This window comes from Watersipora subatra, chromosome 2 (genome assembly GCF_963576615.1).
Source record: "Watersipora subatra chromosome 2, tzWatSuba1.1, whole genome shotgun sequence".
NCBI lineage: Eukaryota > Metazoa > Bryozoa > Gymnolaemata > Cheilostomatida > Watersiporidae > Watersipora > Watersipora subatra.
In genome coordinates, this window is record NC_088709.1 from 41,161,803 (window position 1) to 41,169,707 (window position 7,905).

Genomic DNA, 7,905 nt, shown 5'->3' on the forward strand with positions numbered 1-7,905 from the left:
CTTACATTCCATATCTAACATTACTTTTATTCTTACACTCTATATCTAATATTACCTTTACTCTCACACTCTATATCTAACATCACCTTTATTCTCACACTCTATATCTAACATTACCTTTATTCTTACACTCTATATATAATATTACCTTTATTCTTACATTTTATAACTAACATTACCTTTATTCTTACACTCTATATCTAATATTACCTTTATTCTTACACTCTATATCTAACATTACCATTATTCTCACACTCTATATGTAACATAACCATTATTCTTACACTATATATCTAACATTACCTTTATTCTTACACTCTATATCTAATATTACCTTTATTCTTACACTCCATATCTAACATTACTTTTATTCTTACACTCTATATCTAATATTACCTTTACTCTCACACTCTATATCTAACATCACCTTTATTCTCACACTCTATATCTAACATTACCTTTATTCTTACACTCTATATATAATATTACCTTTATTCTTACATTTTATAACTAACATTACCTTTATTCTTACACTCTATATCTAATATTACCATTATTCTCACACTCTCTATCTAACATTACCATTATTCTCACACTCTATATGTAACATAACCATTATTCTTACACTATATATCTAACATCACCTTTATTCTCACACTCTATATCTAATATTACCTTTATTCTTACACTTTATATCTAACATTACCTTTATTCTTACACTCTATATCTAATATTACCTTTATTCTTACACTCCATATCTAACATAACTTTTATTCTTACACTCTATATCTAATATTACCTTTACTCTCACACTCTATATCTAACATCACCTTTATTCTCACACTCTATATCTAACATTACCTTTATTCTTACACTCTATATATAATATTACCTTTATTCTTACATTTTATAACTAACATTACCTTTATTCTTACACTCTACATCCAACATAACCTTTAATCTTGCAATTTATATCTAACATTACCTTTATTCTTACACTTTATATCTAATATTACCTTTATTCTTACACTCCATATCTAACATTACTTTTATTCTTACACTCTATATCTAATATCACCTTTACTCTCACACTCTATATCTAACATCACCTTTATTCTCACACACTATATCTAACATTACCTTTATTCTTACGCTCTATATATAATATTACCTTTATTCTTACATTTTATAACTAACATTACCTTTAATCTCACACTCTATATCTAACATTACCTTTACTCTTACACTCTATATCTAACATTACCTTTATTTTTACACTCTATATCTAACATTACCTTTATTCTTACACTCTATATTTAACATTACCTTTACTCTCACACTCTATATCTAACATTACCTTTAATCTTACACTCTATATCTAATATTACCTTTACTCTCACACTCTATATCTAACATTACCTTTATTCTTACACTCTACATCTAATATTACCTTTACTCTCACACTCTATATCTAACATTACCTTTATTCTTACACTCTATATCTAACATTACCTTTAATCTTACACTCTATATCTAATATTACCTTTACTCTTACATTCTATATCTAACATTACCTTTAATCTTACACTCTATATCTAATATTACCTTTATTCTTACACTCAATATCTAACAGTACCTTTATTCTTACACTCTACATATAACATGACCTTTATTCTTACACTTTATATCTAACATTACCTTTATTCTTACACTCAATATCTAACATTACTTTTACTCTTACACTTTATATTTAACATTACCTTTATAAAAAGCAGTCAAAATAATTCCAATACATTTTATTTAGTTTTTTATGTTTCTTTTTTTTAATTTGTAGAATAAGTTGTCTGGGTAGTTATACATATGTTTATGAAACATTCTTATTAGTTCAGATGGGTCACTATAAAGTTTTCATATGTATGTATAGCTCGCAAGTCTTTTCTACTACTCTGTTCTGTTTACCTGTTTATCTGCCATCTTTAACAGACAAACAAAAATCTTTAATAAATAACACCTACTTGACTCCTTTTTACAATAAAATTATTTTTTAATTAGTTATTGCAACTGAAGTGCAAATATTCAAATAAAACTTGTATTAAGTTTTAGTTTGGGTATATTATATTCTTAATATCCAAAGAACACCATGAAGGCGCAGTAATTAAGATTAACCAACTGAACTTAATATGCACTTTGTTGTCTATATCTATATATCTTTGTTCTCTAGAGCTGCCTTTATCTAACTATAATTAGAATTCTAATAAGCTGAATAAAATTAAAAGCAGATTTTTACGCTCCACCAAAGAACTTGTAGCTATGATGACTAATACTCACATCGATCTCTACAGTTATTACTAAATAGCACTGAACGTCTGTGTATATACCCACTTATTAAAATCACTCAATCAATATTATTATAAAATTTATTTCTCTGTTGAATCTTAATTATGGTATAAAGTACATAATTATAATATGTAATTATTTAATTGTTGTAGTTGCACAATAAGCTACTTAACACAGATAGAATATCATTGCCATGCAATGTTATGATTAGAAACAGTGTTATAAGAATATCTTGTTATATCAATAAATCAGACTATACACAGGATGATAATATTTGAATAACCAACATTTGACTAAATCTTGTGCTCCAATGAAGGTCTACTTACGTGTATATATACAAAAATCCATAATTCACATAGAAGTAATTTGTGAGAAGTGGTTTTCTATATCTTGTTTCATGTACATGTCTGCTGTGAACACTTACACCAAACTTATAATGAAATTGTAGAAATCACCTGCAGTCCACCAGAACCTGGAGTGAATACATCACCTGTCCCTAGTTGTGCTGAGTTTTCTCTAGGAAGTAATTACACCTACTGCTGTGAAGAAGGATATACTACAAGTGATACCCTGACTGTCGAATGTATAAATGGAACTTGGTCTCACTCTCCACCCAACTGCACCCAAGGTAAGATAGAGGAGCTTAGAGTGTATCTGAGGTAAGTTAGAGTATATCTAAGGTAAGATGGAGTAAATAAGAGTATTTATAAGGTAAAATGGAGTAAGTTAGAGTATATCTAAGGTAAGATGGGGTATGTTAGAGTATATCTAAGGTAAAATGGAGCAAGTCAGAGTAAATTAAACATTGTATTTATATCCATCACTCTACAGATTAACATAAGCAGTGCCAAGCATATACCTTATATTTAGATGTTCTCAAGATCGTGTACAATACAAACTTACTCTTTCCAATGTTTACTGGATTCATCCAGTTATAGCATATTAATATATGTTTTTTGAACACCATCTTAATAAAGAATTAAGGATATTGTTGAAAAAGCACCGCCATGGCGTTCAAATAGAGGTGTTATGTTAATCTAAGTTAGAAAATGTTTATATGTTTTAGACAACGCATTTGTTTTTATGGTTTGTTTAATTGAAGTATTTATGGTGTTTTTAAGTTGTTGATAGAATCAAACAACTAACAATGTAATCTTACAATGTTAATTGCTCCTACATCTGAAGTCTGTGATATTTGAAGTATGTACTGAGCCAATCAATTTTGTGTTTAGCTATTTTGTTACCTGAATGAATCAGTTTAAAGATATTTTACATCAAAGAGAGCTTTGCAAACAAATGTTATACATATTTTTGAGAAAACTTCTCTAATGCATTGCTTCTCAGCTGTTTAATGCATCTACTTAAACTCCTCAATTTGAAAAAATCAAAGTGACTGTATGAAAAATTTGTTTAAAAAACTGAAAATTAAAAAGTTAAATCTTTTTTTAGTACATATCGAAAAATTTACTCGTAATATTCTTACATGCCTTTTAATATTTGTGAACTTAAAATAGTGAGGCTGTATGTTTGTATAACTTTTTTATTAACATTGCTAATGATCATCAGTATGACCTTTATCGTTAGATGCCAACGAGAAATGAAAAAAAGGTGAAATATAGAAATCAGGATCTATCAAATGAGTTGAAAAAGTGTGTTTTAAAAGTTGGTAAACTGATAATATTGCAGAAAGGTTACTGCTGTCGTAGAACTTATTCAGAGATTTTAGCTGTTAGAAAAGCATTCATGACAGTTTTGTAATAAGTTGAAGAACACGCACATCCTCTGCCCCACAGACCTCGTACTCTAACTTTGAAGGATACCTTTAGTTACTATGTACATACTTACCTTTATTCTTACACTCCATATCTAACATCACCAATATTTTTACACTCTATATCTAACAATACCTTTATTCTTACACTCTACATATAACATTACCTTTATTCTCACACTCTCTATCTAACATTACCATTATTCTTACACTCTATATCTAACATAACCATTATTCTTACAGTCTATATACAACATTACCTTTATTCTTACATTCTATAACTAACATTACCTTTATTCTTACACTCTATATTTAACATTACCTTTATTCTTACACTCTATATCTAATATTACCTTTATTCTTACACTCTATATCTAACATTACCTTTATTCTTACACTCTATATCTAATATAACCTTTACTCTTACACTCTATATCTAACATTACCTTTATTCTTACACTCTATATTTAACACTACCTTTATTCTTACATTCTATGTCTAACATTACCGTTACTCTTACACTCTATATCTAACATTACCTTTATTCTCACACTCTATATCTAACATTACCTTTATTTTTACAATCTATATCTAACATTACCTTTATTTTTACCCTCTATATCTAACAATACCTTTATTCTTACACTCTATATCTAACATAACCTTTAATCTTGCAATCTATATCTCATATTACCTTTATTCTTACATTCTATATCTAACATTATCTTTATTCTTACATTCTATATCTAACATTACCATTATTCTTCCAGTCTATATGTAACAATACCTTTATTCTTACACTCTATGTTTAACATTTCCTTTATTCTTACACTCTATATCTAATATTACCTTTATTCTTACACTCTAAATCTAACATTACCATTATTCTTACATTCTATATCTAACATTACCTTTATTCTGACACTCTATATTTAACATTACCTTTATTTTTACACTCTATATCTAACATTACCTTTACTCTTACACTCTATATCTAACATTACCTTTATTCTCACACTCTATATCTAACATCACCTTTATTCTTACACTCTATATCTAACATTACCTTTATTCTTACCCTCCATTCCTAACAATACCTTTATTCTTACACTCTATATATAACATAACCTTTAATCTTGCAATTTATATCTCATATTACCTTTATTCTCACATTCTATATCTAACATTACCTTTATTCTTACATTCTATATCTAACATTACCTTTATTCTTACACTCTATATCTAACACTACCTTTATTCTCACACCCTCTATCTAACATTACTATTATTCTTACACTCTATATCTAACATAACCATTATTCTTACACTCTATATATAACATTACCTTTATTCTTACATTCTATAACTAACATTACCTTTATTCTTACACTCTATATCTAATATTACCTTTATTCTTACATTCCATATCTAATATTACCTTCATTCTTGCACTCTATATCTAACATTACCTTTATTCTTACACTCTATATCTAACATTACCTTTATTCTTACACTCTATATTTAACATTACCTTTACTCTCACACTCTATATCTAACATTACCTTTACTCTTACACTTTATATTTAACATTACCTTTACTCTCACACTCTATATCTAACATCACCTTTATTCTTACACTCTATATCTAACATTACCTTTATTCTTACCCTCCATTCCTAACAATACCTTTATTCTTACACTCTATATATAACATAACCTTTAATCTTGCAATTTATATCTCATATTACCTTTATTCTCACATTCTATATCTAACATTACCTTTATTCTTACATTCTATATCTAACATTACCTTTATTCTTACACTCTATATCTAACACTACCTTTATTCTCACACTCTCTATCTAACATTACTATTATTCTTACACTCTATATCTAACATAACCATTATTCTTACACTCTATATATAACATTACCTTTATTCTTACATTCTATAACTAACATTACCTTTATTCTTACACTCTATATCTAATATTACCTTTATTCTTACATTCCATATCTAATATTACCTTCATTCTTGCACTCTATATCTAACATTACCTTTATTCTTACACTCTATATCTAACATTACCTTTATTCTTACACTCTATATTTAACATTACCTTTACTCTCACACTCTATATCTAACATTACCTTTACTCTTACACTTTATATTTAACATTACCTTTATTCCTACACTCTATATCTAACATTACTTTTACTCTTACACTTTATATTTAACATTACCTTTACTCTCACACTCTATATCTAACATCACCTTTATTCTTACACTCTATATCTAACATTACCTTTATTCTTACCCTCCATTCCTAACAATACCTTTATTCTTACACTCTATATATAACATAACCTTTAATCTTGCAATTTATATCTCATATTACCTTTATTCTCACATTCTATATCTAACATTACCTTTATTCTTACACTCTATATCTAACACTACCTTTATTCTCACACTCTCTATCTAACATTACTATTATTCTTACACTCTATATCTAACATAACCATTATTCTTACACTCTATATATAACATTACCTTTATTCTTACATTCTATAACTAACATTACCTTTATTCTTACACTCTATATCTAATATTACCTTTATTCTTACATTCCATATCTAATATTACCTTCATTCTTGCACTCTATATCTAACATTACCTTTATTCTTACACTCTATATCTAACATTACCTTTATTCTTACACTCTATATTTAACATTACCTTTACTCTCACACTCTATATCTAACATTACCTTTACTCTTACACTTTATATTTAACATTACATTTATAAAAAGCAGTCAAAATAACTCCAATACATTTTATTTAGTTTTTTAAGTTTCTTTTTTTTTAATTCGTAGAATAAGTTGTCTGGGTAGTTATACATATGTTTATTAAACATTCTTATTAGTTCAGATGGGTCACTATAAAGTTTTCATATGTATGTATAGCTCGCAAGTCTCTTCAACTACTCTGTTCTGTTTACCTGTTTATCTGCCATCTTTAACAGACAAACAAAAATCTTTAATAAATAACACCTACTTGACTCCTTTTTACAATAAAATTATTTTTTAATTAGTTATTGCAACTGAAGTGCAAATATTCAAATAAAACTTGTATTAAGTTTTAGTTTGGGTATATTATATTCTTAATATACAAAGAACACCATGAAGGTGCAGTAATTGAGATTAACCAACTGAACTTAATATGCACTTTGTTGTCTATATCTATATATCTTTGTTCTCTAGAGCTGCCTTTATTTAACTATAATTAGAATTCTAATAAGCTGAATAAAATTAAAAGCAGATTTTTACGCTCCACCAAAGAACTTGTAGCTATGATGACTAATACTCACATCGATCTCTCCAGTTATTACTGATTAGCCCTGAACGTCTGTGTATATCCCCACTTATTAAAATTACTCAATAAATACTATCATTAAATTTATTTTTTTGTTGAATCCTAATTATGATATAAAGTACATAATTATGTACATAATTATAATATATAATTGTTTAATTGTTGTAGTTGCACAATAAACTACTTAACACAGATAGAATATCGTTGCCATGCAATGTTATGATTAGAAACAGTGTTATAAGAATATCTTGTTGTATCAATAAATCAGACTATACACAGGATGATATTTTTTGAATAACTATCATTTGGATAAATCTGGTGCTCCAATGAAGGTCTACTTACATGTATATACTAGAAAATCCATAATTCACATAGATGTAGTTTGAGAGAGGAGGTTATCTATAGCTTGTTCTCCCGCGTA